General features: G+C 39.2%; 1 protein-coding gene across 1 annotated transcript in view; it reads right to left on the bottom strand.

Annotated features, from left to right (window-relative positions):
• SGK3 (serum/glucocorticoid regulated kinase family member 3) overlaps positions 1–13,931 on the bottom strand; it is a 392,044-nt gene that overhangs the window by 102,108 nt on the left and 276,005 nt on the right. The window lies entirely within an intron of this gene.

Here is a 13,931-nt window from a genome sequence, read left to right on the forward strand (position 1 = left end):
TTTCGCAAATTGAAACCTAAGCTGGTTTTGTAATATTGCTGCATGTTTCAGTTGCTTACAATTATTGTATGGTTATGTACTATCTGAAGGTGTTCTCAATCACTTTACCCTGTTCATGAATTGGACCTGAGCTGTAACAGACAGGCGCATTCTAAGCAGTGAAGACAATTACATGTTTAACATAGAAACCCCCTTTTCTTTTCTGTTACACAAATACTGAAGGGGCAAAGAGATCCTTTAATAGCAAGGGTGAGGATTTCACTTCTCTTAACTAATAGCAAGGGTGAGGATTTCACTTCTATCACATGAAGCAGAATAACGTGTTAGGTGTCCCCCAATAAACCTGTTTATTGAAATGTCACACCCATTTGTTTTTTTTACACTTTCATTCTTTCACTGTTTTTTCTTATTGTCATTCCATTTCTTACTCTTTACTTTCCCTCTCTACCTTTCCTTACTCATGCCGTTTTTCTATTTCACTTTCCATCTCTCATCTTTTTTATATACCTTCATCCCCTCTCCTTCTTTCCTTCCTCTCTGTCTCCTTTTCTTTTTATATTGCACTCTCATTCTCCTCTTTCACTTATCTCTCTCCTGCTTCTCTCTCTTTTTTTTTTTTTTTTACTCTGTTCTCTCCTGTGTTCTTACTCTATCTGCTCCTCTCTCTCACACATTCATCCTCTCCCGTCCTTCTCCCTCAATATTGAGTACATTGCAAGTCATCAGTAACGAAGGGTGACTGTTTTGTTTTGTGCTTTTAATCTCCCATATACAATGCTTGGTTTTCTTTTAAATGTGTATTAAAGATTTTTGCAATGGATCAAAACACAGTTTCTTTTGGCACAGTCAAGGCACACATTACATTGCTTATCCTACTCTACAATGACTGCTAAATGCAAAGGGTGGCACATAAAATAATGGTGGCCTAAAAGCCAAGATTGAGGTGCCAGGTTAGAAGATGACGTGAATTTCTAAGTTAATTTTTCAAACCTCATGAACAAAAGTATACTGAATATAAAGAATAATAAAACAAATGCTGAAAAGTAACCGGTAATCTTGAAGTCAGTCCTGTTATTTGTGTAAGGTTGGTAATAACTACTAGAGAGTTAAATGATAAAATCAATACCCCAGTACATAATTCCTGATAAGAAAACCTTGAATATATATTTTTTGTAACATTGAGTTAAGGCACAGATGGTTTCAAATGAAGCAGAAGAAAACATACACGTTAATATTCTCTGCTCACCTTTCATAGTCCTATGGAAATTCTACCATGCATAGAACAAGAATCTATATAAAAAAAAAAAATAGTGTGTGTGTGTGTATATATATATATACTATCCACACACTTTTTTTATGGTGCAACTATAGAATGCATAAATCAAGAATGTAGTAATTATTGGATCTCTTTAAATGTTCTGACATTTATCTTGAGTAATGCCAGAAAGATTTTGTATTCCTCTTCTAAAATACTGTGTTTGGAATGGCAGTAATCCAATGTAGTGTGTTTATTTCATGCCTTGAAATACATAGTTTTTTTTCCTGAACTGTATATTTAATGACACATACGTTTGTCCTTGATTGCCGCAGATGCACCAAGTTTTTGAATATAACATTTTAGACTCGCATTTGAAAGCAGCTTCTCTAGAACAATGTGTAGAATTAAATTGTAATTATGCAAAAAATGACTTAATTCCTGTGAATTTGGGGGTCAATTATGTTATTAATTTCATTGTGGAACTGTAGTAGTTAACGTGCCAGGACTCCTTGTTTCACCTCCTCCCCACCTTTTGTTAATAGTCAAATCATTTGAAAACAGGTTGACCTCTTACCTGTGGTCTGTGTAGTCTCCAGTCCAATAGCCAGAGATCTAGGAGCTTTCCTGGACTTAAGCCCTTCACTACAAGTTCGTTGGCTGAGATAGTCAGCTAGTCTCTCTGTCAATGAGTTAAACTGTGCACCATCTGGTTTGACACAGACAGAAATGTCCCATCTCTATGGCTAAAATACTGGAGATGGGGAGCAACGCCTAGTATACCCGAGATAAGTCAAACCATACTTAAACAGTTTAAATATTTATAATGGGGTGCTGCTAAAGTGTCCCAACACATGAGTAGAAAGGAACTTACCTTGAGCTCTTTCCGGTACAGATCTGTCGGCCGTCTGGGAGTACTCGCTGCATGTTAAAGTATCTGTGTTAGATGACGGCTGCAGGATTACTAGCAGATGTTTAAACAATGGTGGTTTGCTCTTTATTTTTTTTAACTCCCAATCCTGGGGAGTCATTAAAGTATTATAACAAGCTCCATGATCACTTCAGTGATTTGAAGTGGTCATGGTGCTTGTAGTCTGTATGTAAACACTGAACATACAGAGTTGAACCCCTCTGCTGCCAGAGTTGCAACTCCACCCTGGCAGCATTGTTAGGGTGTCCTCAACAAGAGTTCCAGGCTGTCTAATGTCAAGTTTGTGCACATATTTTTCCTTGCACAATGTGCTAATAAGCTGGAGAAAGACATTAATCTGCTTCTGCAAAAGCTGGAAGCGAGTCACCAGACATAGGAGCCTCAGAGCCCAACAGGGACCCAGGTAAGAGGACACAGTTTTTCCTCATTATTGGTGAACAGGATGAGGCTACTCCTGGCATCACAATTGTTACAGTGGGCTGAACTGCTTATGGTGCTTGGAGTAACGCTTGAAGTCTCTGTGCAGCGAGCAGAAAAAAGCTGCTGCATTTCAACAGCACTGTAGACCTTTCCAGGAAATGGGGGGTCAGAGCACACTTAACATAGCTTACTTTCTGCTTGTTAGTGGACATTCTGAGCCCTGAATTTTATCACGTGTGGTCCGGACTTGACTACTGCTTCAGTTGTCCTTGGGCAGTTTCATAACGAGAATTATGTCCGATGGAATCTAAAAATGTTGAAGGGATGCGTAAATATAATTCTAATGGAATAATTTATTATAATTTATTTATTTTTACTCTAAATGATGGGGAGATGAAGCATTACTCCAAGCATCATGACCACTTTATAATGTCTTGTCATACTGGACAATAAATCTGCTTATCAAGCGCAATTAGGTTGTCTTAACCCAGGATAGCTTGGAAATGTTCTCTCCAGTTCAGTGGTATAAGGGAATTCTTATTAGATGACTATTGGGAATCTATCTATAATACAGACACGATGCCCAAGATTCAATGCAGGGAGTGAATGGGAGAGGCAGGTCACATAACCACGTAGACATTCCTCTGAAAGGTCTTGAATTTGGGGAATTGTTGCCATATGAGAAGATCTCAGAACACCAGTGTAGCATCTGTTAGCTTGGGACAATAAATTGGAAAACAGAAAATATGGTGTTTTATGCAACAACATGCTTCATTTACAGTGATCAGCCACAACATAAAAACCACCGACCGGTGAAGTGACTAACATTGATTATATTGTTACAATGGAACCTGTTAAGGGGTGGTATGCATTAGGCAGCAAGTGAACAGTCAGTTTTTCAATTTCATTTGTTGGAAGCAGGAAAAATGGGCAAGTTAAAGAATTTGATTGACTGACAAAAGCTAAATAGTGATGGCAGTTTGCTGCATATGGGGCTGCATAGCCAACTGGGTCAGAGCATCTCCAAAACTGCAAGTTTTTCCAGTATGCAGCTCTGCCTCTGCAGCCCTCCCTGTCCATAAAAGGGTTAAAAAAAAATATTTCACTTACCTGATCCCAGCGCCAATTACCCTTGGCGCTAGTTTGCATTTCTCCTCCGTCTAAAACAGATGGGAGAACATCAGGACATGAACATTAATGACTTAATGCTTTCCTACAGGGTTTTAATTGACTCTGGATGTTCTCAAACAAAGTGTGAGGACGTCCAGCATCATTTCACGTAATCAAACTCAGGTAGCACCTCTAGTGGCAGTCTTAACCCTGCAACGTAAACATTGCAGTTTCTCTAAAACTGCAATGTTCTACATTGCAGGGTTAAGGGGACAGTGACAGTGCACCCAGACCACTTCAATGAAATGCATATAGTGTCCCTTTAATGCTGACCCTCATAGACAGGTATCAAAACACACAGTTAATCACAGTTTGCTGCATAGCAGAAGACTGGTCGGAGTGCCCATTATGACCTCTGTCCAGCACCCTAAGCACTTTAAATGGGGAGGTCAGCATCAGAACTGGGCCATGGAGCAATGGAAGAAAGTTAACTGGTCTGACGAATCACCCTTTTAAAAATTTAGATCAGGTGGATGGCCAGGAGCGTGTGCATTGTATACCTAGGAAAAGATGGCAGCAAGAGTCATTACACACAGTCGACTAGTTATCATTCACCTAGGGCTGGCCACCCTCGACTATGCCCACAGGGCTCTTTCTGAGTCTGCCCACAAGGATGCAGGAATGAATGTGGTGTGTGTGTATAGTGAATGTAGAATTAGAATGGATGCAGAGTGTATAGTGGATGCAGATTTTACATTTGTGTAATGCGTGTAGTGTTTGTGTGTATTAGATGCAGTGTGTGTGTTTGTGTAATGTGTGCATAGTGAATACAGAGTGTGTTTGTATAGTGAATGTAGTGTGTGTACAGTGAATACAGAGTGCGTTTGTGTAGTGTGGGTTTGTGTAGTGGATGCAGTGTGTGTATTAGATGTAGTGTCTGTGTATAATGAATGCAGAGTGTTTGAATGTGGGGTGGATGTTGTGTGAGTATAGTGAATGCAGACTGTGTGTCAGTGTAGTGGATGCAGAGTGTGTGTTAGGCTAGTGTATGCAGAATGTGTGTGTGTAGTGGATGTGTGCAGAGTGTGTGTTAGGGTGATGTATGCAGTGTAGTGTATGCAGAGTGTGTGTTGTACTAGTGTATGCAGTGTGTGTCAGTGTAGTGTATGCAGAGTGTGTGTTGTACTAGTGTATGCAGTGTGGTCCGGTGGCATGGTGGGTCGCCGGCTCCCTGTTACTGCAGAGGGGACCCAGCACACTGCGTCTGCACATTCAGCTCCTCTCTTCCAATAACTCTTGCGAGCGTGTCCTGCATGCTGCGTGGAGCGTTGCCATGGTAACCCATGGCAACGCTCTGAAGGCCGGAGGTCTTGCGAGAGTTATAGGAAGAGAGGAGCTGAAGTAACAGTAACAGGGAGCCGGGGGCCCGCAGCTGCACATATATATAGCGTTATTCGCTATATATGTGTGCAGAGAGAGAATGTGGGGCCCGGGACTGCCAGGCCCGTGACAACCGTCATGGTTGTCACCCCCTGATGGCGGCCCTGCATTCACCTACTAAATACTGCTGAAGTAGGTACCCCATTTCACTGCCAACATCCATCATATTCCTGGGTAAATTCTATAGTAGAAAAGTCCCTCAAGCAATAACTCCCAGAATCTCTTGCTTTGCTCATAAAGCACTTCTTATGGTATACGATCAGCACTGTTACAGAAAGTTATGTGATTGAGTGAGTTTCAGTTTTTGTGTTAGCTCACTGCAAAGCCTAGGAATTGACTGTACTAGGCAGAACCTCAAATGTGAGTATCTTTTATAATATTATTGTTGTTAATTTTTTATGCATTTATCCTCATAACACTTACACATTAGAAACATAATGGGTGAATTTCAGCCTAGAATGTCTGTTTAAGAGATGGCCGGGGGCATTTTCCAAACAGAGAACATATATATGTAAATTATTCGAAACAGTTGACCCATATAAACGATTATAACTGACTGCCTTTTGCACCCTTATAATATTTTTTATATTGCTCAATTGATATTGTCTTTAATTGAGAAAAATATTCAGACCTCCCTAAATGAAGAATGCCAATTTGTGAAACAGGACAATAGCAAAACCTAGTTATATTTACAGTAATGGAATGTTGACGTGATTACAAGTTAGCAAATGTGGAAGTGATTTGTACTATGAGCAGAGATTTCTACCCCCAAAAGAATACATTGCAGAGAGTGTTGTCTAGAATAATAACAGTTCCAGCAATAAATATATTTAAAGAGACTAATCAGCAGAGTATTACATAGTGAGATATTAGACTACACTACCGTATGCTAAGCACAGTCCAAATAAACAGAACAGATCAGGACTCTGATTGTAACCTATAAACCATCGTTTATTAACAGATTGTCAGAAGTGATACATTGCAGATGAGAGAATTATGCATGAGTACAGGAATTCATTGATAACACTATGGTCTGCTTTGTATCTATACCCCATGATGCTGAGCAGAGACCTATATCGGGGCTGGCTAGCTGCTCTTCAACGAGGCATGGGACATGAAAGCTATATGGAGGAATATGGAATCTGCGTTTTATTTCAATATTATATCTCGACTAGCTGTTCTTATTGTTTTGTATGCGATGGCATTTGCTGCCCCTTTCTCTGTTGTTATTGTGACTTTGTTATATTTTGTAATTTTTTTTTCTTTGTTATGCCAGAATGTGTAGTCACGTTCACTGATTTGTTACGTTGCTGTAAGCGTTGTTAGGTTCTTTCATTCTCAGTGCTTATTTATTGGAGTTTATCCAGCTAACATTAAATTGTTCGCAAAAAGAGTTGGTAAAATGCTAGGGCTGAATTAACATCGGAAAAGCATTTAATGTTTATTCCAACTCACTGGAATATTGGATCCACTACACATAAATTGTATTCAAAAAGCATTCATCTTCTCTTGACACTAGAATTCAAAATGTCAATTATAAATTGTTGACCAAATGGCATGGAACCCCAAGTCCTGATCAACAGATTTACTCCTTCGGTTCTCTTAACATTATGCCGATGCGAGCGTGGGGTTGGTACCCTAACACATGACTGTCCAAATATTAAGTATATTTGGAAAGCAATTCACACTGAAATGTCTTTAATTCTGGATAATGGCCCTGCTTTTGATTCACCTGCGATGCTACTACATCACATTTCACTTCGGTTGACTAAATACAAAACAAAATCCTAACAAAGCATCTTTTAAATGTTGTGACATCTTGCATTCCTGCTTTCTGGAAAAACAGGCAGTGTCTATCCAAACAGCAGTTCCAATCAAGAATAGATAATATATTCGATAGGGAAGCCCTCAATGTGACTCTTTAGGATAGAACTGTAAAATGCAGTTTGCAGTGGACGCCTTGACTAGTATATAAGTCTAGAACTGTGCTCATAGATGGTTGAGTTTTAGCCCTCTTAAAAGGACACTGTAGGCACTATAACAATCTCATTGAATTAGGTATAATGCCTGAAGTCTGGCACTGTCCCTCCATTCAGTGCTAAACCATTCTCAAGCAGTTTAACACTGGTTGAGAATGGGAATCAGTGGCCACCCAAAGCCTAGCCCTTACTGAAGGTATGGCTTAGGCAGAGATTACACACATAATTTTGGCAATCCCATTTCATACCAGCATTAGGTGCTGTGATAGGCTGAGAGCAGTCAGCTGACACGTGCAGACACTCATTGCTGCTCGGGCTAATGTTTCATTATTAACCCAAGCAGCACAGATTGGATGAATTGCTGAGGACTCATTTAGCATTAAAACATTTAAAACAGTTTAGAAAACTATTCGATATGAAGGTTGCACAGTAGAGAAATACGGCGATATCCCATTCTCAGTATTGACAGAGAGGAGAAAGTTGGTGCCGATCTCTAGGAAATTAAGGGACTACTCTGTAAAATAGTGATGGAGTGGGTGAGGGATCACTCCTGGCTACATATGGAGATGGAACCCTTACTCATTCCTGAAGAATCCAGGCCTGCTGGCCCTATTACATGCAGAGGACACCACGGAGGTGTAAATAAGGGATTGGCCCAGAGTCAATAGCCCATTACGTCAACAGTGGGGGCTACCCATAGGCAGTGACCCCTGTTCAGAAGGTCAAGGGACATTGAAATGTCTGTCCAACATTGATATTACCCTGCTTTTTCCACAGCCAGGCTATACTAGATCACTTCATTTGTCTGCTTAATTGTAGACTGTCCAAAATAGTTAAAAATTGTTGTTTACAGATATGTACTCCCTTTTCATACCATGTTTTTTCTGTTTGTTATAGTATGTGCATATATTGGAAATGATGAGTACACAGTGTATAACTCAAATAAAATATAAATTGAAAAATATAAACAGTTTAGAAAAAATGGTTTAATGCTAATTTAAAGGATGGCAACGTGGCACGCCAGATATTATAGCTTATTTAAAGAGATGAAGCGGTTAGAGTGCCAACAGTGTCCCTTTAATGTGTCCTATTTTTCTGGGGTTCTGCTAGCAGTAGAAGGTAGTAGAGAGTCATTTGTTTTCCTTTCCCTCTACCCTCTCATACTTTTTTTTACTGCTCTTTTCTTTCCTTCCTATTATATTGCCCTTGAGTGAAGGCTAATTTTAAATGGAAGTTGTTGGCTTTGGTTGTTTTGGTCATACTGCTGACATCATCTAGGGCCGCAGTTTGCATTTGTTGTATTTTTTGCCTCTGATATGATCTCTTTGTATTCCACGATTTCAAGTTCATTACTCTTAATATTGTAAAACATAAAAGTATTTTAAATAAAGATTATACAGATTAAGTTACAGCGCACACATAAAAATACATTTTAAATCTTATAAGGCTACTTAAAATCGCCTATGGCAGCAAACAAATGTGGTTGTTCAGTTCCACCATACGGCCATATTGTGTTAAGCTCACCAATACGTAATTTTAATATTTTGTTGTAAGAGCATTGTGAGTATATAGAATGAAAGATTTATGTGACAAAAGCAATTAAAAACAGAGTCAAAACTAATGAAAATTATAAATCTTAGTATAATTTGTGCCAATTCCAGCATGAATAGTATGACGATCAATGAAAAATTGCAGATCACATCATTAGCATAACTGTCATAGAATAAATATTCTAAAATCTTTCTCTGGGAATATATTGCTATCACAATCATAACCCAATAGGCCTAATGTATCCTCGCTCTATGCAGTTTTGGAGACATGTCATAAGCTTAGCCAGAGCAAAGATTCCATTTCAATAATTTACAATAAGACAAATGATTGATTACATTTGTTCATCACTTTGGGATTTCTATGGCAAAACCTGAATAACGACAGATCCAAGATAGACGTCTGGTTCAAATGCAGAGCTCATTTACACTCTAGATTAAAAGACAAGCAAAAAAAAAAAAAGGCATTTCCTTACTCAGAAAGCAAACTCAGTCAGTACCCCTGAGATATTGTTTGATAATCCCCAGCACTATACATGTAAGCGTTATTGTATAATATAGTGCACATAGATATGTTTATACCGCCATGTAACATTGAACACATCAGATTATACTGCTTATAGAAGATTAACTATTTCATCACCAAAATCCATTTTGTACTGAAAATGAATACACGATAGCTAAAGTGCCAACAGATAAGATATTATTTAGTAAGCCAAAACCTATACCTACCTATCGTTGGTGTACTGTGTGTCACGAACGTACCCTACTTCAAGAGTGTGCGTGACATAGTAGTGGTGGAGAAAGCGTTAAAGTTCACTATTTGTCTGCACTAGACCGGAAATAATGAAAAAAAATCCCATTTAACACCACCCACACTTAAACATAATAATATAACGGTTACTAATTTAACACTGCCACCATCAAGACAATTTATAATTGGGGTTTCTTGGTCCCCCAGGTAAATCAATAATAAAAACCCACCAAATACACTTAGCACAATATCTTAACAATTGCAGACCACTAATTAGTCTCTTCAGGTAATGTGAGTCTTAACCAGACAAAGGTAGAACTTAATAAAGGAATATTTATTATGAGTAAAAAATAGTCACAGTGCATACAAAAATATAGATGACAATTAAAATTATTTACACCAACAACAGATAAAAACCAAAAGGGATAACATAACATAAGTCCTAAACACTTACTCACTTAGGTTTTCAAAGTAAAACTTCTGTCCAGGGGGTCTCCGGCAAGGAAAATGGTGATTTACCCAAAATTCGATTTTGGCCCCAAGCAAGTACAAGGCACACTTCCGTATCATAGAGATATACCCTGTGGATTACGACGCCTTAGCTAGAGGTGGAGTTAAAGCGTATCTATAGAGACGCTAAGTGACCACCCCCTTGTGTCCAGACCCACATCAATCAAAATGGAAACATTTTGTTCTATCTTCTCTTATGAACCTGCCACAGAAATAATAATTGCATCTGCAAATTTGTTATTATTTTTTCATTCCATAGATATGTCACATACCTTACTTGCGACCATATATAGCGGACATCACAATCCCTTTCCCTATGGTTAAGTTATGCCAAACATGTTTGGGCTTGTTTAGAACATGGCGCTTGTCACATTCCAAATATAAAAAAAATTAGGCTTAGTTATTCTGTGGGTAAATATTACTGTTTTTTCTTTTGGATATGATACTGGAACAAGGCTAATGGCCATTAACATATCAAATAAATTGACTCATCAATTAAGAAGTACAGGCCATATGGCTGAAGCAAGACTTTCAGGCTTTTTCAAGTGTAGAATCTCACACCTTGCAGAGCCTTTGATTAATCACGGGATCCATCTTTCCCTTTTCACATTCCTATGCAATTTACATTACCCCTTCTGTCATCTGACCTCTGTGGGCGTCCCAGCTTTAAAAAGGAATTAAGGCTAAAAACCTTCGGACCTTCCATACAATCCCCTTTTGACATTGACAATACCACCTCTACCAGGCAGGTAGATCGTGTATGCACTACACAAATTACATTAAGGGACAATATTCCATAGTGCAATAATAAATGATACACCCTTGCCGTGACACTGTGTATCTTGAGTACATTGAGCTATGTAAGGATGTCACTTCAGCATTTTTGTCACAATCCTTATTAATTCTTCATTCTGTGTGCAGTGGGGCATAAAAGTGCTAGAATGGGGGTCAAGGGCTGCGCTTGAACAAAAGAAGTAAAAAGTGGAAAAGGAATTGAAAAAGCTGCTGACTCTAGAGGGAATTATACAAGTGGTAAAACAAAAAGGAGGAAGAGTCTGTCATAAAAGTGCTGCCTGGCATTATACAGAACTCATATCTTATCTGTATGCACTCTCACAGATTAAAGTTTAAAAATACATTGAGAAAATATATATTAGTTTATACTGGCAGCTAAGCCACGTCCTGGCCACCAGAAGACAACTTGCATCCACTGTACCAGGGTAGCTTTTATGAACATGTACCTGCCGCATATTATGAACCAGTTAAGGCAGGTCATTAAGGTCAATATGTAAGGACACATAGGGTGACATAAACACACAGAACAAATTCCAAAATGCCATTCTATCCATTGTTTATCCTCCATATCTGCGCCTCTGGATACTTTCGGGACTCCTCAGGTAAATCTTGGATGGGTTGATTTGTCTGCATATGGGTTAAAAGGCATTTCATATTTGTACATGTCTATGTGCTATCCCTTAGTTAAGGTCTTAAGTAGACATGTGCAATTCGTTTCGGTCCGAATTTAAATTCGGACGAATTTCGGCACTTCCGAATGTCCAAAGTGCCGAAATGCCAAATTTCCGAAGTGCCGAATTGAACCGAATTGCCGAAGTGCCAAATTTCCGAAGTACCAAACCGAACCGAATTGCCAAAGTGCCGAATTTCGAAGTGCCGAAGTGCTTTGGATTTCTGAAAAGTGGCAAAACAGGAGAGGGAGGTAAAATTGAGGGAATGATGACAGGAATCTAACCTTACCCCTACCTCTAACTCTACCCCTAACCCTACCTCTTACCCCAACTTTCCTCTAACCCTAGTAGGGTTAGGCTTAGGGGTAGGGTTAAGGGTAGGGTTAGGGGTAGGGTTAGGTTAAGGGTAGAGGTAGGTTTCAGGTTAGGGATAGGGTTATGGGGTAGGGTTAGGGTTAAGGGTAGGGTTAGGGTTAAGGGTAGGGTTAGGGAATTGCCAAAGTCTCAAATTACCAAAGTCCCGAATTGCCAAAGTCCCGAACTTTGGAAGTGCCAAACCGAAGTGTCGAATTGCCGAAGTCCCAAATAGCTGAAGTCCAGAATTTCGGAAGTGCCTAACCGAATATTTTGCCCATGCACATCCCTAATTTTAAGAGAGAACTCTAAGCACCATAAACTCTACAGCCAGCTGCAGTGTTTATACCAAGGTTTCCATGGCCCCATTGTACTTTTAAAAGGTTACTCAACCTTCAGGATCACTTCTACTTTTAGAAGTGGTCATGATGAAAGCATTCTGTAGGTGCAGCATATCTACATTTTTGTGCCAGGGTTGCACACCCAGCACACATGATTTTAGCAGCCTGGAATGCTGCTCAGGACAGTCTCATGTTAGCTCTGTGCAAAAAGCACTTTGTATTGGCGATAGATGCAATGAGATACTTCACTTGTAGGCAGCGCTTTGAGTGTGCCTGCAATATGAAGCCATTTGGACTGACTGTGCACAACTTGTGTGCCCAGTCTCATGATACGCTCAATACTCTTTCCCTGCCTCCTTTAACCAGTGATAACCCTCTTCTGAACCAACACTCCATCCACCATTGACAGCCCTCTACTGAATCAATACTCCCTCCCTCAACCAGTGTCAGCCCTCTCCTCAATTCATTCTCCCTCCCTCCATGTGTGGCCAATAATAAATTACCCCCCCCCCCCCTTCACCTCCCCCTAAGGGGTGCACTGTGTGTTTAATGCTTCAGATAGAAAAGCATTGGACTCAATGCTTTTCTGTGTTAAGAAGCTGATTGGTGCATTCACAGTGCTTACCGCATATGCACCGAAGGTCCATAAACACTTGTCTGAAAATTATTTGACACTGCTTTTGAGATTAATATGTGTGGGGAGTAAGCTTGTGGGGTGTGTGTGTGGTGGGGGGGGGGGGGGCTGTAGTGGATGTGGCAGGGTAGGGTTTGTAGTGTGTGGGAGAGAGGCTGTAGTATATATGTTTGTATTGGATAGGCGCTGTAGTATGCAATGGGGATATTTGGGCTGTAGTATTGGGTGTGCTGTGTGCTTGTTTGTGGGGGGCAGGGGCTATAGTGTTGTAACCACTGCTGGTTCCCCTATTTACCACTATAACGTCTTAAAGCATAGAATTTAGCATGGCTAACAGATACAGATATCTAACAGATACAGCCATAATATAATATATAGTTAGTAAGAGTTCCTCTATTTAAAATATATAAATAATTGAGAATACAGTAAAACTTGGGGTTGTCTTGGAACCAATAACATTTTGGATTTTAAAATATTTAATTAAATAAAAAATAGATTTAAACATATAAAAGCTTAATAATCCATTACATGATTTATAGCAGAGTTTATAAAATGTATTTGCTTGCAATATCAATAAAATAGAATATCATACCCTCTTGCGCCAGTCAACTTCTCAGTCATGATAGAAAGGTGCAGCGTCTCTGCATCCAAAATTCTTTCCTGTGTCTACCTAATAGTAATAAGTACACATATTTATACCTTACCATTTCAATTTAGTCATGTTAGGACAAAGATACAAGGCCATGACTTAGTCATTTCACATGGGAAAATTATATCTATGTTTGGAGTAAAACTTAAGGTTGGACATGACATGGGAAATTCCCTGACTTAGGGAATTCCACTAACCTAGGACAAGATAGCGTCTTAATGTCTAAACACCATATTCATTTATTAAAGAGACATTGTATGAACAACAATATTTTCCACTTGTCAGTTTGCTAAATCTTTTAAAGAAAAAGTACACAGCTTAAGAAATAATTTTCATTCTAAAAACTTGTAATATCTGCATATGCCCATAACAGTGTAGCAGGGAATAGGGACTGCAGTGTAGTGTATGAGTTGTAGATGTTTGCATGGCATGTTATAAAAAATAAATTAATAATGAATTAGTAAAGTTTATTCCCCCTTCCTTCTTGCCTAACTTGGGACAGGTAGGAAGTTGATCCCTTGTGGTTCAGAGTTCAAAGTAT

Source organism: Pelobates fuscus, chromosome 4 (assembly GCF_036172605.1).
Source record: "Pelobates fuscus isolate aPelFus1 chromosome 4, aPelFus1.pri, whole genome shotgun sequence".
Taxonomy (NCBI): Eukaryota; Metazoa; Chordata; class Amphibia; order Anura; family Pelobatidae; genus Pelobates; species Pelobates fuscus.